This window comes from Colias croceus, chromosome 6 (genome assembly GCF_905220415.1).
Source record: "Colias croceus chromosome 6, ilColCroc2.1".
In the NCBI taxonomy this organism is placed as follows: domain Eukaryota; kingdom Metazoa; phylum Arthropoda; class Insecta; order Lepidoptera; family Pieridae; genus Colias; species Colias croceus.
The window spans coordinates 3,958,155-3,985,531 of NC_059542.1; the positions used below are offsets into that span (position 1 = coordinate 3,958,155).

The 27,377-nt window shown below is 32.0% G+C and overlaps 1 protein-coding gene across 1 annotated transcript in view; it reads left to right on the top strand.

The window, feature by feature from the left end:
* Positions 1-27,377, top strand: part of LOC123692398 — a 36,004-nt gene that overhangs the window by 2,736 nt on the left and 5,891 nt on the right. The gene's annotated exons all lie outside the window — the stretch shown is intronic.

Below are 27,377 nucleotides of genomic sequence, written 5' to 3' on the forward strand. Positions count from 1 at the left end.
TATACCTATATATAGAATAAAAATTCTAGCTTTAAACAAAAGCTGCCACGTGACAACGTTTGCTTTTTCTATCGTTAATCGTAAATTATATTCTTTTTAACAATAATGATTACTTTTAACCTAATCTGAGATCCTCGATTGAAAGTTGTTCCTATGTTCTACACGTAAGGCGTTGGCAGTTGGCAAAGATAGTGTTTACTAAGAATCTACAAAGAATAAGCGGCTCCTTTGACATTATAATTGTACGTGACTAGAAAATTATGGTCAACTAGCTTTCCACCCGCGGCAATCGGCATCGCCCGCGCAGTCAAAGAATAACCCGCATAGTTCCCGTTCCCGTGGGATTTCCGGGATAAAACCTATCCTATATTTCTCGGGTATCAAAATATCTCTATACCAAATTTCATGCAAATTGGTTCAGTAGTTAAGGCGTGATTGAGTAACAGACAGACAGACAGACAGAGTTACTTTCGCATTTATAATATTAGTGTGGATTTGACCTCTTGACGTCTGCCAAGAGACCTGCCCCTGTAGTCTGTACAAATTAGTCGGTAATTACCGATAACTTATTTATAGACCCGTCTTCAGCAATGAAAATGATGTCGCTTAATACCTCTCCCCAATTTGATGGAAGCATACAATGGATACATATTTGTTTATAATTTTTATTCTTCACAAAACTTTTCTTTATGCGTCAAAATATTTATATAATAATAGCCTTGTAGCAATGCATTTTTATCTAAATTAATAACATCATTATTTCAATTCCGTAGATATATGAAAAATAAATAAAATATAGATTTCATGGATTTGGAAAATCATTTCTTTGCAACACATTCGAATATTGTCAAAACAAATTATTCTTTGACATTGTCAATCGTTATCATACCGACGTTTGATCTCGACAAGATCTCGAAGGCCCTTCTCCCATTACGCTACCGGTATCCTACACGTCCGCGACTAGTATAGGTGGTCGTTTTTGCGTCGCGTTTCGCGCGTATCTCTTCGGAAGAAAGATAAAAAATTATTATCATCATGTTGTAAGTAGTTCTCGTGCGGCTATAAAAACTCTACAATTTACTTATGTTTCTTTCAATATATGGATGAATCCAGTACATCCTACTTTTACATCGTCACTGGAATCGCTCGACATAGCGTCCGTCTACAAAAACGAGGCACAATAATGATGAATTTAGTCATTTTTCAGTCGCTTAATATGCGAGCATCGGGCAGCGAGCAAATATCTAACTAGTATTCTACTCGAGTATCGTATTCTAGAAGTATCGAAATGGGAGAAGGGCCTTACGGTTTGTGTGGATTTGTAGATACGGTTGATAATATCGGAAACATTATATATTATTATAATTTTATAATAAATAGAAGATATTTCACACTTCCGATGCTATATTATGATTTAACGCAATATTTTTTTCTCTTATTTAATGTTATTGCAATTAAAATAAAATAAACAAATAATGTTTTATTTTTAAGATGGTTTCAAAATCTTATTGAAAATGTTAAGAAGCCTCTTATATTATATTAAATAAATATTAAAATAGTGTACTGCTGTCTGCATTTATTCAGCCTAAATTATTGCATTCATATTCGATTTATTTCTTTTTGAACTTCTATGGTAATAAAATTATACAGATGAATACAAATAAAATAAAACGATTCAATTACGAAATAAATTTATTAGACAATTTTAATTTAACAGTTTATAATAGCGTAGTTGAAAATTTGGCTCAAAACCATCATCCCTCACCAACATAATAATTCTAGTAACTTGTTCATCTGTAAAATATAAAATTTATAGATAAATATTTTTTTATAATTGCATTGCATCCTTTGCTTATTAACTGTAATAAAATATACAATGATGCACATAATGTAATATAATAATACAAGCTAAAAATACAAGTGATACAAATTATCCGTTCCGTCCTTAGTTTTAGTTCCGTCAGTTTCTATGATGTCTTAAAGATTTCTCAAAAGGATTCGAATTGAGAGCTTTTGGAGCCCTATCTTGTAGAGCTTTTGGAGTCTTTTGATTAGAATTTTATTGCACTTCACAAATAACAAAATATTACTAAACTAAAACTAATAGCTTTAACTATATAAAAACATAACGCAGATTGATATTTTCTTAGGATATTTGTTATCCAATAGATTTATAGGACTTTTAAGAATATAATTAAAAATTATCCTCTTGAAAACACACAATTTATATTTATTTTGATAGAAATATTATTTTCATGATTGATGATTGATGTCAAATGTCAAAAAAGTAAGTAAAGAGGTTGCCATACATGGAATTTTGGATTCCATGAATATGTAATTAATAGAACATTAATTAAACGATTGATATAAAAAATATCGAATTTGATTAAAATTAAATTAACTGCCATGTTTTTTTATGCATAAAATTTGCTTTTTTTATATGCAATTGCAATAATTGTAATAATGCGAAAATTAATATAACTAATTTTAATTTACTATCTATTCCCTAAAACTAAGCTAAATTTCTTGGAAAAAGAACACTAAATTTTTTAGGTCTATACTATAGTTACTGATTGGTTACTGATAATCGTTAGTTACCGACCGATTTCGGTCGATATCGATGTCGATTAGTGTCGAGACTACGCCTACTGTAGCATCTGTTTCAGCATAATAACACAGTTGACAGATATATACGTAATAATAATAAAGGAGAATGGCGAAACTGGGCCTAACATAAATAAGGCCTTACAGAAATGATAATAAATTTAAAATTCATTATGTTATTTTTAATAATTCTTGGTAAAATATTGACTTCTGATTCTATGGGAAAACAAATGTTTGAAAAAAAAGATAATATGTTCACTAACGGCATTGTTATTTAGATTTCTATGACTACCGGTCTTATCCAGTGACGGATTAAGACTACTAGATGCCCTAAGCAATCCATGCCTGTGGGCCCCCGTATGTCGACTAGAATCGGTCTTTAAACCTTTACCGCCTAAAAACATTAGTTTTTTGTAAAATAAGATGATTAGATGTAACGTACTTTAGAAGTGGAGTAGGTGCGACAATAATAAAAACCAAAGCATAATTTATTTATTTATTGAAATGCGCCTTGCGGCTTTTCCGAGCATTTAATTCACGCAAGATAGTATTAACGTCTAACGTTTTTAACATATCGGACTCTATGTACAATATCGATAAATTGTCGAGCCTTTCTTGTATCATCTTTGTCCTTTTTTCATTTTTTAATATTTTTAATTTTGAAAAAGAACGTTCCGCTGAGCAATTTGTAATCATAAGCGATAAAAATATACGCAGGGCTGTTTCCACATTAGGGAAAGCTGATTCAATCTTATCATCATGTATTATTTTATACAATTGTCCGTGAGTTTGATGTTAACTTATGCGAGCCGAATCACTGGGTCTAGAACTTATTTTACTTGTGACATAATATGAATGAAACTGTTGAATTTCTGTTATTAATTCGGTGTTAAGAGGAGGCTCCCTAACATAATTTCTGGCACTGAGAGACCGGTTACGGTACTAGACGCTAACACAGCCGTAATAAAGCTGAATATCGCATGCGCTCTTTGATCGCGTTCGAGCTCGAAAAGTAAGTCTCAATTCTTATTTCGTTTATAACTAAAGTAATAATTGATTTAGAGAAAAAATATCTTGGGATTCCATAGTAAACTCTATTTTCTTACTGTTAATATTTATTTTAGACATAAAGTCCAAGTAAATCTTTAAAAAATGTAATAATCCTTAAAAAAGGCATAATTTTTGAATAATAAATGAATCGAGCGAAAATGTTACAATTACGTAACTGTCTTGTACATCGAAAGAAATGACCCAATCCATACTAATATTATAAATGGGAAAGTAACTCTGTCTGTCTGTCTGTTACTCAATCATAGAGATATTTTGATACCCGAGAAAGGACATAGGCTACTTTTTATCCCGGGAAAATGACGCAATTCCGGAAATCCCACGGGAACGGGAACTATGCGGGTTTTTCTTTGACTGCGCGGGCGAAGCCGCGGGCGGAAGCTTAGTTAATCTTAAACTAAAGTTCCATTTTGATTGTATGTGTTCCTGTTTCAGAATATTAATGCAAATTCACATAAAATTTAGGGAGCCTACCCTTAAGGTCTTCTGGATATATTATGTTTAGGTACTAGATTTGTACTGTGCTGACTGTATTCTGCAGTTTGATCGGGACACATAATTTTATCGGCATCGGGTATTTTATTCAAGAATGAGAATTTGTCTGCTGTTTCTTTGTATATTTTTCCACGACGTGATGCCCTAAGGACGGATTTTTTTGTGCTTCTTCTGGTGCCCCCTCAGACGTGATGCCCTAAGCAATTGCTTAATTTGATTAAGGGTTAATCCGTCACTGGTCTTATCAAGCAGAGATTGTCAGTGCTGTCAGGAGTAAAATAGTCGATATATCGATTTAAACGAATGAATATTTATTTTCATTTTTAGTTTTATACAAAATTCAAATGCTTTATGAATCAGAAATATAAGTTGACTGCGTTATATATTTTATTTTTAACTTTTTAGCTCGCTATTTATTTAGGTAATCCGTAATTCTATACATTTTTACTCATGGCGGCCGCACTTTGTGAATATTTCTGAAATGTAGCTGGCCGCTTCAATTTTAATTACAATGTCATGTTTGTCGTTTGACTTTTGACATTTGATTGAGGTTTTTCGTTACGTTACATTCGACTTTGTGCTTGTGGTTAACTTATTTTCTTCATCTTTATCGACTTTCGCTACGTATTACGGACACTGACGATCTCTGTTATTACTACCAACCAACGCTTGCACACCGGACTTTGATTACCTGCCTTTACGACTCACTACTGCTACCCTACCTGGACACCGACTTTGCATCCGATTTTTCATTTACAATTAATATGAACTGCATCAACTGTGGTATTAATGCTAATCGTAACAATGCTATACGTATGCATTTGTTACAAGATAACGCAATATTATCAATTATACAACGGTGGGCTGCTCCTCTAACGGTTAGTGGATTAGTATTATCTAAGGTATTTAGTACTAGCTATTGAAATCAAACAAAAATGTAAACACACATTGTTTTATATATATATACTAGCGGTCCACCCCGTCTTCGCCCGTGGTACCTACATGTTTAAACTATCCTATCTCTCAAGTTAGATCGAACTCCACAAGTTGTGCGAATTTTATTATAATCGGTTAAGTGGTTTAGGAGTCCATTGAGGACAAACATTGTGACACGAGATTTATATATTATATTCACTTTCTTTTGTCCAATTGTAATATTAATTCTTTATTTGTAGATCACTCACTCTGATCACATATTATTTGATGCATGCTGGAAACTTGCAAATGATTCTTTGAGGATTGAAAATCATGAAGATGACAATGCAGTTGGTTTCCTTAGGTTCATATCAAATTAAGCAAGCAAGGTCCTATTATGGTGAGCACATAAGAAACGATGGCAAATATGTTATAGAAGTGTGCCGTGAATCAGACAGCGACATACAGAGAGCACTGTCAACATCAAGTACTACATGGCTTTTAAGAGGTCGCATTCAATCCAGGCATAGAAGTAGTAAAACTTATTTTACTTATATTTTAGTCGACAGTGCTCTCATAGGAAGGGAAGCAATAACAGTCTATTATTGTAATTGTTTAGTAGGAAGAAGAACTGTAGGTTGCTGCTGTCACGTTATGTCCATAATATGGTTCCTTAGCTGGGCAAGGTATCAACCAGATTTAATGCCGCCAGCACAGTTTCTGGATGATGTGTTAATTGTTTATGATGATAATGATGAATAAACGATTTATGAAAAAACGTGTTTTATTTTATATACTTATAAGTACCTACGATGTTTTGGTAGGTACTCTAAAAGAATAAAAGTTCGATCCAATATCTCTATTACCTAACTGTTCTTCTGTTATACTCTATCTAAATAATATATATTATAGGACATAAACTTACCTCTACTTAGAAAGAAACAAAGCTATTCATTGAACTCGAGCAAACCTAACCTCAATTTTAGTGACGTTACATGCTCAATATCTCTGCTATCCCATAGAACAGATCTTTAATTGTTATATTTATAGAATCTGTATATTTTTATCTATTTAACCCCACATAAATCATCAGTGTAACGATCAGGCCCAAAGTCCTATGGGAGTTCGCCATTCTCCTTTAGATTTGTAGCAAGTCGATTTTGACATTTGATTTCGTATTAATTGAAAATTTAAAATACGTAGAGTAAGATAGGTAGAGTATTTTTACTTTTTAGTACTAATTTCCCTACAATTGTAAATTGCAAAACACTATCATGTGAGTGAGAAAATATCGCAGGTTTTAGTTTTGCATAATGTTTAACGTTATCTAAACTTATCCACGACAAACAGACACGAAAAAAGTGTTCCTTTACTTTTTTAATATGCTTTTCGTGATGACTGATGCAAAGATTCTAAGTTTCATTATAAACTTTCCGCCCGCGGCTTCACCCGCGTTTTCAAAGCAAAACCCGCATAATTCCCCCGTGGGATTTCCGGGATAAAACCTATCCTATGTGTTAATCCAAGTTACCTTCTATATGTGTGCTAAATTTCATTGTTTTCGGTTCAGTAGTATTTGCGTGAAAGAGTAAAAAACATACATACATACACATACATCCATCCTCACAAAATTTCGCATTTATAATATTAGTAGGATCTACTACATTACATAGACTATGCACAGTCATATCTACTTCTAAATTGAAGATGTTTTTTGTCGTCCCTCATCCTGTCTGACCAGGAAGTAATTAAACATCATCAAGGGTTTTTATCTAAGAAAAACGACTTCATAAAACATGTAATTAGCAAGGTCATTAGTACTTAAATAGCGTATTCATTATAACGACTCTAATTCACCGATGCGTGTCTTTGTTTGATATCATCTTAGAATCGTATTATATATCTTAAAGAGTTATTTAATATCATTGTAAAGCAGTATATTAACTCGGTTATGTATATTATATACATATTATGTATGAGGTGTTATTTAATTACCTTATTTGATACAGAATAGTATTATGGCGGATGTCAAAGCTTATTTAGGAAAGCACAATTTAATATTAATGATTGATTAACCGTATATTAGGAAGCCTTAACATTTACCAGAATAAGTTACAAAACCTCATATTTATAAAAATAAACATTTAGAGCATGTCCTTCCTTATAAATTTCAGATAAAAATGTTTAAAACTGCGATTGCCCTATAAGCTTTGATTACATCGAAGATAATAACGTGAAATAACGAACGAATTAACATAAATGTCTTTATTAATGTTTATCATTATATTTTTAGGCAAATTATTAAATGAATTAATTAACACTGTCCTTTATCACTTATTCATATTTTAAGTTATTCAATATTCATATCGAGTAACAAAAACAATTAAGATTATATTTTCGTAGATTTAATCTTAAAATTGAAATATAAAACAGTAAAATTGTATTTCCTAAAGTGATTTAAATTGTGAAATTGAATGTATCGTAATTTGTTATTGTATCGGGAATCGATAATAAAATGTGTAGGTATCTAATATAATAACACATAGTATATGTCGTATTTATATTTTCTAATGAATAAAAAACTTGCCCTCTGTATGTCTTTGCGGTAGTGTTGTAAAAAGCTACAGTCATGGTCAACAATTTTTTGCGTATTGGTCGTATGGTTATTGAACTTATTATTGAAGCCGTATATGGCCAAAGACGTAACATAAGATATACATATGTCCACATAAGGTAGGTACTAATTTAGATTATGACATTTATAACATTACTAGCTTACCGCCCGCGGCTTCGCCCGCTTTCTCTAAAACGATTTGAGATTTAAACTATCCTATCTCTCAAGTTGGATCGAACTGCACATGGTGTGCAAATTTTATTATAATCGGTTACGTGGTTTAGGAGTCCATTGAGGACAAACATTGTGACACGAGATTTATATACATTAGAAGATATCATACAGTATTCTTCGTTAAATATATCGAGCCAAAAAATTTCAATATTGGAATTGCACTCTTAATTATGATGTGTATAGACAAGCAGGGGCAATTTTTAAATTGGCCTCTTTGGCTTTTTAATTGCTCCAACTGCCGTGCAACCGAGATTGTCCCTGCGGCAGGTATTTGAGTAGCCCACTTTATAGTACCTATATACAATATACAAGTTACTTTATATACGCTATTAGGATTCTTTATTTCTGATAGATTTCATTATAATTTTTATTGCTGTTATTAGGTACACGATAATGGATTAAAAAATCCATACTAATATTATAAATGCGAAAGTAACTCTGTCTGTCTGTCTGTCTGTTACTCAATCACGCTTAAACTACTGAACCAATTTTCATGAAATTTGGTATGGAGATATTTTGATACCCGAGAAAGGACATAGGATTTTTATCCCGGGAAAATGACGCAATATCGGAAATCCCACGGGAGCGGGAACTATGCGGGTTTTTCTTTGGCTGCGCGGGCGAAGCCGCGGGCGGAAACTAGTAAGTGTAATAATCAGAAAAAATATATTATCATATTATAAGGATAAAATCTTTTTTATTACAAAAAAACAATTTAATAAATTGCGTATAAATATAAATTCCTAACATTCTTCAAAACAGATTATGTTCATTATGTACTTAGGTAATTATCGACACCTGCTATATCGTTTATTTTTAATGGCATCTCGCACAAGAGTATGCAAAACAAGCAATTATTAGTAATAATAATAATTAAAAACATAATTAATTAATAAATGCAAAAGAACGACGAACAATCCTTGCTAATAATATAAATGAGAAAGTGTTATTGTTAATTAGATTAGACGACTGCGAAATAATCAGGGGTATTCGGGAGAGTGTATGTATATTTATTTGGCACGCCCTACGCTCTAAATCCCAAACCCTGGTCGGATTTTGATATGAGGTATCGTTGTAATCATCAGATTTATGGAAGTGACAAGGTTATAATCTTAGGTTACAATCTACATAAATTAGCAGTATATACTTTTAGCATAATTCTTATAAGTTTATTGAAGTGAAACGCGTGACATTTTTCCGTTACGCGCCATCTTTTTCTTATCCCTACCACGCGTGATTCGACGGATTTCTGTAAAGTTGCATATTATAATAAATTATTTTTTGAAAAAATATAAGGTCATAAAGAAGTTTCACTTCTTACGTGTGTACACTAGTACACGCACACATTTTTTTTATTTGCTTGTCTTTCTTTCATATCAATAGGAGCAATAATATGATATTATTATGATTTATGTACCTTGTGAGTTGTGAGGAGGCTAGAGAGCGGTATCTTTACACTTTGAGATCAAACATCTCATACCCGTGGGAATTTCCTATGATTCTCTAAGAGGGTCGTCATTGAGGTGAAAAATCACTGTAGAACCAGAGGTTTAGAGTTCGAGGTCGGGCAAAGAGTTCTTATAAGATTTTTTGTAGGAAATTCACATAAGCAACTGACCATTTGAATAAGTTTAGTTATGGAATGTAATATTGTAGTTGCCTTTATAAGTATGTAGCATTTAACAAATCGAAATATTCCTTGAATAAAATTTTACGATATATTTTCACTAACGAACCTATTTGGTTGGAACATGGTTGGAACTTTATCGTTATTTCCCTATTGGGTTTACTAGTATAGAAGTATCGATAAACTTTTAAAAGATTTGTTCTATGTAATTATTTTAGGCATTATTAGTATAATTTCAAAGAAAAAAAATCGTTTTCTCGTAATTAACAAATACCAAAAATGACATTCTATTATGACGTTCTTTTGTTTTTCAATACTTTTGTTATTAGAACATAAAGTAGGACAAAATATCATGTCTTTGATACAACCGCATTACATAATGCATAATCAATACTTCCATTAACATTGGACTCCAACTGACACCGACATTCAATATCTATCTTTACGATTCAGTTACTGAAACCTTCACTGTGAGACATGGTCCAAATGCTATAATAGTATTACATTTCCATATTCTAATATAAAATTTCAATGTCAATAGAAAACATTCATTAAGTAACTTATAAACAAAAATATAATCTTAGATTTTAACTTGATTACGTTCCTTTTGGGTAATTTAGATTTAAACTTCTTTATACATGGCAGATCATTTATAAAATTTTAATTACATACTTCAAGACTTATAAAATAACGAGCATCCAAAAGATTTTCCCACAACATTGCAGTACCCTTATATAACGTTAAAATGGCCAAATACGGGTAACATTTCTAGAGCTCATTGTTTATTTATATCTCACGTTTAAAATCTATTAGGACAGTACACCTTTTATGGGAGATATTGGATAGCTTTTCACTGTAATGGGAAAGTAAAGCCTACTATCTAGACAACGTTATTTAAATTAGTTACAAGGCAGTGAGTGTACTTTTGTCGCGGTAACATGCTTGCCGATGTAGCTGTCAGGACTAAGGAATTATGTACGTCTTCGAGGCTCCCTTTCACAATTCGATACATTTGAATATAGGAACAAACGTGACTGAATAAAAACGAATGAAAATATTGGTTAAACAATTGCTTATTGACTATTGATATTTTATTGCGTGAGGAATTGAGTCTTGATAAAATATACAATAGTACATGTGTATTTCTTGAATAATACAGAAGTAAACGTCGCATAGGATTCTATAACAGTTTCAGCATTCTTCTTTACAAATATGAAAAAAATCGCCTAATATTGAAAGCTTGCAATAATAATATTATCTTTTATTTCAATTTATATCAATTTATTTTTGACACAGATCTAGAAATTTTTGAAGTGTTCTTGTTTATGCCCAATCAAATGAATTTTAAAACCGAAATAAATACTTTTTACTTAAATATTTTTGTGTAAATCTAAAACAATTAAACGTATGGAAGGGATTCGCATTAAAAATTCTGCTCGATTTTTATTCAAGCCAAATTAGTAATTGCTACTATTGGACTATTTCGTGGCTATTTATTGAAATAGTAGCACAGTTAAATTAAGATATCAAGCCTGTCGATCAATTATTAATAAAAATTGCAGTACCATATAATTTAGTACACTCTGTACTATAATTTGAACGTTCACGCATAATGAATTAGCGAGGCAAGCTTTTGAAAGCCGATATGTGGTGATTATCACGCAATCATTTTACTACATAATTGTATTATATTGATTGTAAATAGTGTTATAAAAGTTTATTAACGTGCATTAATATTCTTTGAATATGATGATGGTTAAAATGATGGTTAAATAACATAGAGTTTCTATATTACATCGTTAGCTTAGTGAAGTTGTTGAATTAATGTATAAAAACGTTTCCCTTTCCCAAATGTTTATGCTTCTACTGTATAAATGTAAGTAAACTATTACTATTACTATACATGTCGTTTATTGCGTTAAATGTTTCTAAATGTTATAATTAAATAATTTTTGAGCTTTATTAATAAAAATGAGATATAATTTTCTGGTAATGGATAAATTAACAATTACTAAGTAGATAAAAAATTAAAGGTTACTATTATTTAAACCCTAAATGTTGGGTTTAAATAATAGTAACCTTTAATTTTTAGTATTTTTAGTAGCTTGCACTTATCAAATAATTAAATTCATATTAATAATTCATTTCTCCATTTACTGAGCGTTAGTAATTTGAAGATGCGGGTTGGGTTGTACCTACCTACGAGTACCTAATACCTATATATGAAACATAAATTTTCTGACTAATAATAGACAACTTGTAATATTATTATAATATGTTCTTTATGCTGTAAGCGTAGTAAATAAATAATTTTACAATTTAGCAACACGAGCCATAATTTAAGATAAATGTACGGGTTAATATTTAATACAAACGGTGTGTTGAACAAAGGTATTGAAATTGATATTTATTTGTTGTGAGTTCATGTAATAGCAGCTTGTTATTAATGTAGAGTTGGGAAAAATTATTAATATACAACTGAGTAGTTAGGTATTTTTCTACTTATATTTAAAGCCTGAATGATTAAAATTCAGATAATTAACTTTGTTAGAGAAAAACCAATGGAAAAAGTATACCATAATGGTATACTTTTTGCATGATGGGTATTCTTTATAATAAAACGGATGTGAAATAATATAATGCTTGTCCGCGAGAAGTTCACTAGTTTAACGCATAAATGTTACTACATTTATAAACATTATCTGTTAATCAATTTGTATGTACAAAACACAATTTAAATCAAATTACAATCGTTACCGCAATTCGATTAAGCAAATATTTAACGGTTCTTAATATGCAATAACACGAAGTATATAGTTCAAAGTTGAACCATAAATTGAATGTTGAACCTATTTATACAAATGTATCCAATTTATACGTGTTTACGCCTTAAATAAGCTCTTAACTGGATTATTGCCTCATCTCATTACATCGCCATGGTTGCTATGGTTACTTTATCTAATTTCGTCACATCTTTAAGCCTACGACTTTGCATTAGAGATAATCGGAAAGTTGCAACAACAAAATAATAGGAATTAAATTCAATTAAATTCATTCTATTATTTTAATATGTGGCTTTTAAAAAGTGACGTTATTATTGTTGAGTCAGAAATTGAGCCTATCTCTTTATCTTGACGCAAAGAATATTCGCGAATATGAATCAGATTTAAAATAAACAACAGCTCGACGGGGTCTCGAAGATGCTGTGCTTACTTTCTAAATCCTGGTCGCAAAAGATTGTGGTATATGATGGTAACAAAAAGCTTAGCTACGCCATTGCAAACAATATGGGATAAAAAAAGGACGTGTGTGCCGAGCACACGTGTCAGAAGTGTCATTTCTTTGGCAATATTCAAAGATACCAAAATCGTTGCCTTCTCTGTGACGTGACGGTATTGCCATTACGCGACCTTGTAATTTTACCCTCAACGCACCTAAAGAAATTTAACTTTAAAATAATTTTAAATCCCCATGTTATATCTAAAGTAATGTTAGATCAACTATTCATTTAAAGCTTAGGTAGGTACTACCTAATTTAACGTACCCAATAAGAAAGTATTTCTTTGGAACTGTCATAGTTATCATAGTCATGCTTAACCACTGGGAATATTATATTAAATAATAACCGTAATTATTTTAAAGTTGCTTTATATTACTTGTTATTTTCGCAATTTCGGCTTGTGAGGAAAATTTAACAACAGCTTAATCAAAGCAAATCAATATTGAATAAGAGCATAGTTAATTATGAAATTATGTCATTGATTTTAAGTTTTAAAAAAATAGAGCAGTGCTACGATGAGGTGAGAACATTAATAATATTTAAGTATAGGCTATGAAAGTTCAGAATATCTATAGTCATAAAATAAAGACGTTAATAAACAATCTTTATCTCTATACTAGCTGTGCCCCACGGTTTTACCCGCTCCTGTTAGTCTAACATGATGATATTCTCGATAAATGGGCGAAACACCGAAATAATTTTTCAAATGAGACCAGTAGTAGTTCCGGAGATTCGCGCGCGCGCGTTCATACAAACAAACTCTTTAGCATTATAATATTAGTATAGATAGAAGTAATTCTGAGGGAAATAATTAGTTCATCATCATCATCATCATCAGCCCTTATACGTTCCCACTGCTGGGACACGGGCCTCCTATGAGGGTACAGGCCATAATCCACCACGCTGGCCAAGTGCGGGTTGGCGGATGACACGTCATGTCGTCGAACTTTTTTTTTTTTTTTTTTTTTTAATATTAAATTATATTTTTTATATTTTATTATTATATTTTATTATTTATATTTATATTTTTTTTAATATTATATTATTATTTTTTTAATATTTTTTTTAATTATTAGTTATCGAAGCATAAAGCTTAATCATCAATAGAAAATTAATTGGCAGGATAGAGCTTATAATTTGCCCTTGATGTGGTTTTTCTAATAACTTTTAAGTGTAAATACTTATCTGTTCAAACGTAATTAATTTTAATGCCACTCAAACTGAAACATTGATTTTAATTACTCCGCTGATTTATGAGGTTATTACAATGCACATGGTTTATTTATTTTTATCTAGAGAAGGATATTTGATTTTCATTAAATATATAATATGTGTTTTACACATTGTCATTGTAGATATTATGTTATAAATTGAAAATAGATTTCCGAGATTATATTTATATTTTTTGGTTTTTATGGCATTCAAATGCTTTATAAATATAAATTTATAAAGAATAGAAAAAATTCGATCACGAGGCGGGACTCGAACCCGCATCCTTCGCGCCATTCCGGGGCGGATGCCTAACCAACTCAGCCACTCGTGACCCGCCCGAGTAATCGAATTTATTCTATCCTTTCAGTTTTATGTGTCTTAAGGGACACACCGCGCGCCATCTATTGAGATGATTTAACAACCATCTCAACCAATATGAAGCACTTTTCAGTGAATACAATATTGTAACGATGGAACACGACCTTTTCTTGAATTTATATTTTTTGGTTTTTATGGCATTCAAATGCTTTATAAATATAAATTTATAAAGAATAGAAAAAATTCGATCACGAGGCGGGACTCGAACCCGCATCCTTCGCGCCATTCCGGGGCGGATGCCTAACCAACTCAGCCACTCGTGACCCGCCCGAGTAATCGAATTTATTCTATCCTTTCAGTTTTATGTGTCTTAAGGGACACACCGCGCGCCATCTATTGAGATGATTTAACAACCATCTCAACCAATATGAAGCACTTTTCAGTGAATACAATATTGTAACGATGGAACACGACCTTTTCTTGAATTTATATTTTTTGGTTTTTATGGCATTCAAATGCTTTATAAATATAAATTTATAAAGAATAGAAAAAATTCGATCACGAGGCGGGACTCGAACCCGCATCCTTCGCGCCATTCCGGGGCGGATGCCTAACCAACTCAGCCACTCGTGACCCGCCCGAGTAATCGAATTTATTCTATCCTTTCAGTTTTATGTGTCTTAAGGGACACACCGCGCGCCATCTATTGAGATGATTTAACAACCATCTCAACCAATATGAAGCACTTTTCAGTGAATACAATATTGTAACGATGGAACACGACCTTTTCTTGAATTTATATTTTTTGGTTTTTATGGCATTCAAATGCTTTATAAATATAAATTTATAAAGAATAGAAAAAATTCGATCACGAGGCGGGACTCGAACCCGCATCCTTCGCGCCATTCCGGGGCGGATGCCTAACCAACTCAGCCACTCGTGACCCGCCCGAGTAATCGAATTTATTCTATCCTTTCAGTTTTATGTGTCTTAAGGGACACACCGCGCGCCATCTATTGAGATGATTTAACAACCATCTCAACCAATATGAAGCACTTTTCAGTGAATACAATATTGTAACGATGGAACACGACCTTTTCTTGAATTTATATTTTTTGGTTTTTATGGCATTCAAATGCGTCGTTACAATATTGTATTCACTGAAAAGTGCTTCATATTGGTTGAGATGGTTGTTAAATCATCTCAATAGATGGCGCGCGGTGTGTCCCTTAAGACACATAAAACTGAAAGGATAGAATAAATTCGATTACTCGGGCGGGTCACGAGTGGCTGAGTTGGTTAGGCATCCGCCCCGGAATGGCGCGAAGGATGCGGGTTCGAGTCCCGCCTCGTGATCGAATTTTTTCTATTCTTTATAAATTTATATTTGAATGCCATAAAAACCAAAAAATATAAATTCAAGAAAAGGTCGTGTTCCATCGTTACAATATTGTATTCACTGAAAAGTGCTTCATATTGGTTGAGATGGTTGTTAAATCATCTCAATAGATGGCGCGCGGTGTGTCCCTTAAGACACATAAAACTGAAAGGATAGAATAAATTCGATTACTCGGGCGGGTCACGAGTGGCTGAGTTGGTTAGGCATCCGCCCCGGAATGGCGCGAAGGATGCGGGTTCGAGTCCCGCCTCGTGATCGAATTTTTTCTATTCTTTATAAATTTATATTTATAAAGCATTTGAATGCCATAAAAACCAAAAAATATAAATTCAAGAAAAGGTCGTGTTCCATCGTTACAATATTGTATTCACTGAAAAGTGCTTCATATTGGTTGAGATGGTTGTTAAATCATCTCAATAGATGGCGCGCGGTGTGTCCCTTAAGACACATAAAACTGAAAGGATAGAATAAATTCGATTACTCGGGCGGGTCACGAGTGGCTGAGTTGGTTAGGCATCCGCCCCGGAATGGCGCGAAGGATGCGGGTTCGAGTCCCGCCTCGTGATCGAATTTTTTCTATTCTTTATAAATTTATATTTATAAAGCATTTGAATGCCATAAAAACCAAAAAATATAAATTCAAGAAAAGGTCGTGTTCCATCGTTACAATATTGTATTCACTGAAAAGTGCTTCATATTGGTTGAGATGGTTGTTAAATCATCTCAATAGATGGCGCGCGGTGTGTCCCTTAAGACACATAAAACTGAAAGGATAGAATAAATTCGATTACTCGGGCGGGTCACGAGTGGCTGAGTTGGTTAGGCATCCGCCCCGGAATGGCGCGAAGGATGCGGGTTCGAGTCCCGCCTCGTGATCGAATTTTTTCTATTCTTTATAAATTTATATAGATTTCCGAGATTTCCAGAGCAATTATAACTAATTGCTCCTTAACCTTCATGTGATTGGTTGCCTCTGTATGAATATTCTTGATTTATTTCAAACTTATTTATTTTCAAGTTCACTCGAACGCACAAGTTTCGTTGAGCGTAGCGATTAAAATTGCTATCCCCAACTACCCGTAACAAATCTCTGTTTATTCTAGGGTTATAGTATGCTTCCTTTAGTATATGTACGGATGTAGAGTCTTTTCATAATTAGCACAATCAAAAGGAAAAACTAACTTTTTTGCATAGAATCTGGATGCTTACATAAATGTCTATACTATGTCTAACTACAGGAAACTCGTGAGTCACGTCCCGTGGAAATACCTGACATATCATCTAAATACAATCATGCAATACTTAGTACGGGCATTCCTTGTAACGTCTTTGAATGGTGTAATACAGATGCGAAAGAATTAAATTGTAAGTTTGTTTTACTTTTATTGGTAAATAATATTATAACTTTTTCATTTTTGTTATATGGTAAATTTAGTAGGTTGATTGTAAGATTTATTTTTAAAACACATTTTTTTTGTTTACGTTTGTCATCGAATAGTATAACTACTAGTTTAGTATTATTTGGGATCGGGAAGGCCATAGACAAAAAAGAAGAAGAAGTATAAGTAGTTTTATATCTGTGGTATTACTGATATGGTGAATTTAAATTGAAAATATTTACACTTCAATAGAATATCTGTTTTGCGTGTATTTGCAATGAATCTTTAATCTATATGGGAAAACGCTAACTCAATTGCTTTTTACCACTATAAAGGTTTACATTACTCATGTTATTAACATAGATGCATCAGATGTAAATGAAACTAGGAAGATTGTCGAATGAGCCGTGTTAAATAACTGCTTATAACAACTCAATGAGTTACATTCAGTTGTGTGGTAAGATAATTTATCATTATAAGATTTATCTGGTCGCAGTGTGAAATCCTTTTATTCAATACGTACGTTTTGTAAGTCATGACACATTACGTTACATTATATCATAGTAATGTACGTGACAGATTATGAGTCTGAATTATTATTAAAAACAATTGGTTCTACTTTTCGTGTGGTTAATACTGAAAGCTTTTACAAGTTAACGCGCAGTTGACATTACACAATTAGTATCATACTTTAAAATTATAATTTAATTGTTAATAAATATTATTTTTAGGCAAAAAGAAGTATTTAACATAAGCAAGACTTCATTCATACATTTGTTCTTTATAAACATTTTTCAAGCTACATTTAATTAATACAGTTGTTATTCTTTACAGAAAATGACAAAGCATTACTCAATCATTGTGTTCAAAGCTAAGTGCTTGTTCTAATTCTTGCATTGCGCAGAATGCCACAAGTATCCATTATATGCTAATTGAAAGACGACACGCAAAATTGCTCAAACAGCATTACAAGGATCCACTTAAATTAGATTAATTCTTAGCTCATAATAACTTTATGTTTGAGCAATTTGACGTTAGCCCCGTTGTCAGCGTTGTGACATTCCAAAAATGATGGCATTCGATCCAGATTGTCGTAAGACATAAATTCCTATTGTTTCTGTAATCTATCTTGCATCAATGCCTCTATTATCTACCTATCTATCTTTCGCGATTTTTTATTGTGCAGATAAATAACCGAAATAAGTCAATTCATTGCGTCAAGTCAAAAAGATGGACAATGGACGCGTCGCGAATTTTAATCCGATTGCGTGTTACTTACGATGCAACTATAGCACTCATTGTTTAAAAGAATTATAACACGCGGAAAAAATCTTATGTACGATTTCTCAAATATTCCATTTCGTAAGTACCCAAGAATGTCGTGATAGGTTTGGGATGAGTTTCGTGCAACTAGTTTGTAGAATCCGCTAAACTGAAATATTACAAAACGTGGACAATAATTGAGCCTATACGATTGCCAATGCATTTGACCTTTGGCCTCTGTATGGAGATAGCGTTAAATGTTTACTAACTGCTAGGTGATTACGGTACGTGCATTATATCTGGTTGCAACAGCTTGGAAGGAGCGGTATAGCTTGTTAAATTCGCGTTTAATTAAAGCAAGTACATAAGTGATGAGTCGGCAGGCTGTTATTACATTCTGCACGTGTTCTGTGGTCGTGTTTGGCTCGATTAAATAATAAACAATCGTGCTACAGCGATGTGCTATACAGTAGGTATACGTAACTTCGCTTGACCTCTATGGCCGAATTGTTGAGTAACTGCAATAATGATGTGAATTCAATTTTATTACCTATAGTTTGTCATTTACTTATATAGGTTAATTCCTCGTAGAATTAATTTTTTGCTGTGATTTGTTGAACTAGTGTTATATAATTTTAAAATGCACTCAATTGCTGGTAATTTTAAATTATAATTTTGTTACGGGTGTTTATATGAAACATTTAAGATTCGTATATTCTATGAAATAAGCTAATATAGGAGATTTAGATAATTTATTATTAGTAGTAGTGGTACTGTTATTAGTAAATTAGAATCGCTAATTATATTATCTACTTCAAGGCTAATGTATTACCTTATTTACATGGACCGGTACCAAATCAGACTATTTATTATAAACAAAGAAAACTAATTATCATAAAGCATCTTTTAAATAGTTCGTTTATAATATTTCGTTAAATAATTAATTTAAACTATGTGCATTTCTGCGGATTCAATTTATCATTCGAAAAACGAATATGACTGGGACATAATGCAATTTTGGAAAATGTTATAAAATAGTGAAATTTAAAAAAATTGTCTAATTTCTTTACCTATATATAATATCCATTACTATAATTGATTATTGCAAGCTGCAAGCCTCTCAAGAGGGCTGAACATGTATGCTACGCAAGAACGAGGTAGCAGATAACTCATACTACTACACTATCTTAGGGGCTGTCCATTAATCACGTGCGGCTCAAAAGGGGGGGAGGGGGTCCATCAAAAAATCACGAAGTATCACCAGGGGGAGGGGGGATAAAGTAATATATCACGTGTATTTATTTTTTCGACAAGCGCGCGATACTCAACCGAAAAGCGGCGTTACATGTATTTATTTTTAGTCAAACGCGTACAACTTTTTCGCATTTCTTTCATTATTTTTATGTCATTCAAAAACAAACTGCAATCTTTCTGTCTACCTCTGAACGTTTATTATAGTAGCCTTTAATTTTCTATAATAAAATTAGATGATCACCAAGGGTATCACCAAGGGGGAGGGGGGGTCAAAAAATGCCAAAAAAAACATCACGTGATTAATGGACGGCCCCTTAGGTATTTTCTACTTCGAAGCTATATTAGTCTCCTCGCCAAGTTTTGCTTTCACTGATAAGAGGAGTCACATTATCATAATTAGCGCCCTTAAAAATAAACCGTATTTATACAAAAAATGTTTATCAAGGTGCATCGCATTACGCAACACGCGTTGACCGTGAACTCATCAACAGCTGTATGTATGTATATGTACATTGCACGTTATTAATAACCAATTGTTATGTAAATGCTATTTAATGAGTATTAAAGATTAATTGATTGTTATGAATGGATTTATTTGTAATTACGATTCAAAACAATCAATAAATAATTATAGTACTGATTTATATTTAATTACTTTTATGATTAATAAAATGTATTTTGTATATTATTTTACAGTGCCTTTACTTTTATAAAATGTAACGTATTCTGTAGGATCATTTAATAACTAAATGGAAAATTTGTTTGTCGAAAGCTCATACATAGCTCTAAGCCACGTAGTACTATTATATATTCTATGCTTATACTATGAAGCTTTTTTCCATAGTGAAGATTAGAAAAAAAAACTATGTTAAAGAATACAATTTCTTACCTTACATGTGTTATATGGACATAATGTAAGTAACTCGACTAGTAACTATAATAATCTATGTATTAAAACTTGTTTCTTGGAAATAAGACGTTTATCTGGATTCTTCATTCTATTATTTCACTTTTATGCTAAGATAATAATTACAGATATAGCTTTTGCGTTAAGAAAACACTTTACAAGAGGTACCTATTCCTTCATCTACAAAGATTAGGTAATAAATGTATTAAAAGTTGTCGCTAATAAAGAATATGGAAGGGGATGACTGAGCTAATTAGATTTTCCAAGCTTTCTTTTTTGTACACCCTTTGAATATTTAAACTAACAGCAAAATCACAATATTAGTAACAATGACAGTTGATCAGCTAGGTACCAAGGCAGCTTTTTGTTCAAAATCAGATTAGCAAGCTACTTTATAATAATATTTGTAATCGATCTAGCTCAGATAGAAACTGATTACTTCCCTGTTATAAAGGATCATTAATAAAATCTGTTCGCAATTTGGTCTCATAAAGGTCAAAGTATGTGTCATATTTAAGTGAAAATAAAACTAAATAAAGGTTGTCTAATCAATTAGTGCAAAACTATTATGATTTAAACTTATTGATTACACAAAAAAACTTAAATTGGCCATAAGAAAAAAAACAACAATAGGTATAATGTAAAAGACAATGCACTAAGACTGAAAACTGTTTACTAAAAATAACAAAATAATAGAATTTTTATCACGTCCTCCGGGACCATCTTTTTAGGAAATTAAAAAAGAATCAAAACTTTGAAGTATGTATATATAGATTTATATCGCATGAAAATTTTAGCAAAACTACTACCTTTTTTGGTGTTGACTATAATTAACCATTTGACAAGATGCTCAGTGTCTATTTAAAGTATCATACAATTATATGGTTATTTTTGATTGATTTATTATTTAATACTAGCATTTAGTACAACTACACGCGATTATTCACGCGTATTAACTATCGGGAAAGGCGATAAAGAATTTCCATTGTTTTTACATGGATATAAGGCAATATTTAATATTTATATCAGAATGGTAATGCACTAACCTACCTTGTATACCTCAATGCTAATTTGACATGTCATATTATAAAGAACTGGCTAAGAATAATAAATGTTTTTATAGCTTACATTGTAAGCTCTTATCTATTGTAATATCAACGTTATATTGGCACATATTTAAAATACTAGTGTGGATTAAAATCAAGCGTAAAATCCCGGAAGACTTGTGTTATCAAGTACATAATTTCAAATGTATATTTAGGTACCCATAAAAATTGAAGTATTCATTTTAACACAGTAAAATTAAAAATTGTATATAATTGACTACTTTATGTCGAATGTTTAGATTTGTAAAATATGTTTAGAATTTTTTCTCATGAATATGATATGGAATGCACAGGTTAAGCTTTTAACGTTCTAAACATTGAAAGATAAAACACAAGCATCGTCTCCAGCATAAATTAACATACGCGATGTCAATGCCAGATCATCTTGGTCTCGATTAACCTTGCAGTTAAGTGATGTCATAGTAATTACGCTCGTTTTTGTTTTTATAATAATTCTCTTTGAGTTAATATAGAGGTAAAGGTTGGGGCTAAGGACTTGATTCGAATTCTAAGTGTATGATAAATTATTTATATATTTTGCGTAATTGTATAGTCTGTGTTATTTTGAGCAACAACCTCTGTGATTATGTGTTAAATCTTTTTATAGCTTCTTGACAGAGAGTTACTTTGAGTTAATATATAAAGGAACAGGTTATGGGGCTAAGGTCTTGATTCGAATTCTAAATGTATGCTTATTTATATATTTTGCGTAATCTGTTTGTTTTAGAGCTAGCGCGCTAGAGCAACTTTTGTCAAAATTTGCTCTTGCGCGCTAGCTCTTAGTCAATTTTTTAAGAGCAAGATATTCATATCGACAAAATAATGAACCTGCTTGACAGCCAGAAATTATAGAGTTGATATAAAAATGTCATGAACTTTAAGCAGAAACTACTCAATTATATAAAATTTTATCCGTCTAGTTTAGTTTTCTGACATGACAGTCTCCCGATTAATACATTAAATTGTCAAATCAAGGTTTAAGTACAGGTTTTAGCTTTTAAAGATGACATTTATCGTAATTGTTCTGATATTTAAGAATTATGTGTAAATTATTCATTTTGCTGCCCAAATCAATGACGAAGAATATGTCGAGTAAACCAGTATAATAAAAAAATGAAGTCCACATTTATTTATTGATTTAAGTACATAATATATTAACATATTGTATTGATATTCGCTAACGCATTTCTAAGAATCTAGGCTTAATTAATTCATAAATATTGTATGCTACTTGTTTATGCTAATTTATTACGTGGTAATTTGTTTGTGGAATTGTCAGATCCACGTCATAATCTTGTTACTGCAAATAATTTAATTTTCATCAATATCGTTAAATTGTCATGTGTACATGTTTTACTTCTTGTCTGTAACACATTTTTTTATAATTATTATCTTCAATATTTTTATCTTGTTTTGAAAGATGACAGAAGTTAGATCTAGAAAGATAACAAAAACGACGTGTGGCACTCGGGGACTGCCGCGGTAAAGCTATTGCATGCTATCAGCTATGCCTTTGTAGCGACACCTCGCTCTGAATCGCGCAAGCAATTTTTTCGTTACAGAGCTATATATACAACTTTCCGACATCAATTTTTCAAATCGGACCAGTAGTTCCCGAGATTAGCGCGTTCAAACAGCTTTATATTAATTAAGTATGAGGTATTGATATTATTTTACAAGTTTAATAAAATACAATTTATACGAAATTAATTTAACAGCAAAAGAACTTAATTAATTTACTGTGTGTTTATAGAATTCATTACATAAATGTATAGTTTGAATTTATCTGTAAGTCATGGCTTCCTTCTACTAAAGATACTATATTCAATAAAGAAAGAAATCGACGATAAACAATACGAAGCTGTAACTACCTACAATTGCTCATAAAACACAATTAACATACTAGAAACTATTTGAATAACCGATCTCGTAATTATTGTACTCAACTATGCGACTTAATACGCGTAGGTGTATTACAGAAAAAAGTAAAACGCAATTTGTTTTTCTTGGAAAAATATTGAATGTTAAGTTTAGTTTTATGTTCGGCGTAATAGATTGTATAATTCTAAAATCATCTGCATTTAATTAACCTTGACTTTATATTCTACATTTGAGATATAACCAAATTTAAGTTCAATGACACATCGATATTTGTTGAGACGTTCTAAAGATGCAAATATCGTTTACAAGATAAACTTTATACAGAATTGGCAGCAAAAATGCATTTCACAAGCGTCCCTACAAGGAACACTGAGTTATTTCATAGAGACGCATAGGTATTTAGAAATTCAATTTATGAGTTGGACACTCTTTTAGGAAAATATTCTGCACGTCTGACTTACATCTGCGTATAAAGAGTGGGTAAATTAGCAATAATTGATGATACGTGATTATATCGATTACGCGTAACTAATAAGGTAACTGGTCTACCAATTAGATCAGCGATGTCCTATTTAAAGGCAGATTTATATAAAGTTAACATCAGATCAATGATATGGTTTGGTGATTATCAAGAGATTGATAATCGTCTGGAATGCTGTTGATTAAAGCAATTAAGCCGTACTTGGTGTTGTATGTTTGGCATTTGATCGGAATATTGTTCAGGTGAATGGATGTTTAACGGCTTTTTTGAAAGGAAATATTGTCTCATTGATTTTTGGGTTGGATTTGGAATGTTATTTTAAAAGAAACATGTAATATTAATTTATTATATTAGGTTAATAGTATTTAATACCTAACAAAGAGTCGATTATGAATCATCATTTCAATAAACAAAATATAATGATAAATTTACAAGATATTGCTTTGCATATAAAAATTAAATTGTTATATATGAAGAGCCTAATTGTCTTACTCTTCTTCCTGACCCGTGCCTTATTCTAAGAAAAATTATGTAACAATGCGATTTGCGAATTGTACAGGATCATTAAAAAGTTGCTTAATCGTACAATATTATGCACAAAGGTAATCATTAAAAATACTACCAACGTCAGAATAACAGCTGATTACAAACACTACGTGCTCGGGTGCTCAGATTTAGTTTAATTTTGAAATGCACGTAGCTAATAAGGCACGGGTAATTTGGTTACGATTAAAGGTGAACGCAGATTCGGGCCGCACCGCACGAATTTTCTTTATAATATGAAGTTCTGTGCAACTTTTGTGGTATCGCTCGATGTTAACCAGAAGAGCTAATAAATCTTAATGCGGACATATAGGTGAACTGAAGGTCCAGCCTTTAAGTAACCACATAATTCACTACCTCTATAACGAATTCGAATTCGGTGTCTACGGCGCGTGCGGTCCTGCCCAAGTCTGCGTTCACCTTTAGTTTTATTTTATTCTAGTCCTGAACAGACTACATAATTCACTACATAAAAAATAAAGACGACTTTCACATGAACCGTAATTATTAGTGTTGTATGGTTTTAGAATATTAATAATAGGATAGTATTTATATTTATATAATTATTTATTACACTTTGATAACTTTCGTATTTGCTTGTTGGGATGTGTATTTTTACTATGTTGTTATAACAAACACAAATTATTTGGAGATAATATCAACAAACAGGAACATGATTGCAAACAATATTGAAATTTAGTACGGTTAATTTACATTTATTTGAATAAACGATTTCCGCTACCATATAAGGAACCATATCTGTGATTGGTAAAATTATTTTGCTATTTTTATTTCGTAGAGCACTAACCCCATAATATTGTGAAACAAAAACAGGGGTTAATAACCTCGCTGAATGCACAAGGAGCTTTTTATTTCTATGTTGATATTTTTTGCAACGTAAAAGAAATAATTGAAATAAAATTTATATCGATTTGAGAAACTTATCATAAATATATTGTGTGTAAGATGATGCACGGTGCACTGTAATGTAAAATATCTATGTCGACGTATAAGTTGCAACAATTTTTATAGTTTGGGGCTTGGATAATTGAGTATTTGGATAATGAGAATGAGTGCCTAATAAATTATTCGTATAAACCTTCCTCTTCAATCACTCTACCTATTAGAAAAAACCGCATCAAAATCCATTGCGTAGTTTTAAAGATTTAAGCAAACATAGGGACAGTGAAAGCCAGTGTTTTATACTATGTAGTGATAAGTAGTACCTTACTATTCCAACAATACAAAAACGAAAAAGCATCACCTACTATTAATAATTTTTACGAGGTTTAAACAACAGAATAACTGATTTAGCTCATAGAAATATAGATATTGACCACGATATTTCAATTAATATTAAAATTTAACAAAGCGTTGTAAATTGAATATGAGTAGCATTGTGAAGACAAATTTTATTGACATACATAACTATTATGGTGGAAACAATATCGAATACAATAAGGTATAAATGTTACGCCTTAGTAATATTATCGATGTATAAATTAATCTTATATTACCTACTATGCGAAATGTAACATATTATGATTTTGAAAATATTAAGTTTTTTTTAAACCTCTTTTTCATTTTTTCGTGTTACAAAGGATCCTATGAGTTATTTAGTTATAATTTACTTCGGCAGGAAGCGTTTTCTATTTCAATATAAGTAGATACCTATTTATTTTTCGAATCTAAAATGTATATATAGAGATGGTATATTTTAATTTGTAATTATTGTATAATATTATAAACAAAACTGTCTTAATTATTTTAATATGTTGTGACTTATATGCTTTTTAATAGTTCGATAATTAATAAAAAAGTAAACATCATTGTTAATAATCACACATCTAAGGGCGGCCGTACACGGACCGCTCGAGCAGTTAACGGCTGAGCGCCGTACACGGACGGCTCGAGCGGTCGGCGTCAACTGCTCGAGCCGTCGGTTGTTGACCGCTCGAGCCGTCGCTATCAACCGCTCGAGCGGTTGATTTTTTTGACTAGTCAAGTCATTGATTTTCAGGGGAGGAGCGAGCCGACGACGGCTCTAGCGCAGTTAACGGCTCGAGCAGTCAGTGTATGCCTCACGACCGCTCGCAAGCCGTCAACGGCACGGTGGAATTTCGTCATGCAGTTGACGGCTTGAAGCGGTCGCGACGGCTCGAGCCGTCACGTGTACGGCGGTGAATGAATGCCTATAGTTCACCGCGTGGTCGCGGCTTCAAGCGGTCGGTCTCAACTGCTTGAAGCGGTCCGTGTACGGCCGCCCTAACTTGTTATCATGGCATAAAAACAAATCACGGTCACGCGGTACATTCTTCATACAAATGAGATTCTATAAAATGATAATTAATTCGATCAGAAACATAGTTTCATAACACTAGTTTAATATATGCAAACGTGTACTGTCCTTCAATCCATTATACACCAATAAAAGGCTTTATCTGATGCGAAAGTCAAGAATCTTTGCATAAAACCATATCATCTGTAAAATCGCAAATTTCAACATAATACGTCTACTTTTTTGATTAATTACTTTATTGGTTTTGAATTAATCTATTTAAATAAAAATGCCATTAAGCGTAATAACCTTATAATATAATTCGGCTTCATCTCAACCCGTTACATTTTTGCTGTATATCAATGTTGCAGAATACGCCATAAATTAAATGTTAATTACACTATTAACATTTATTCATTTAGTGCAAAATCGGCTATTATGCTATAATTCGATATAAACCTAATTCGTGTAATTACGATCGAAATATTTTATAGGTAGGTATACGAAATCAATTTTGGA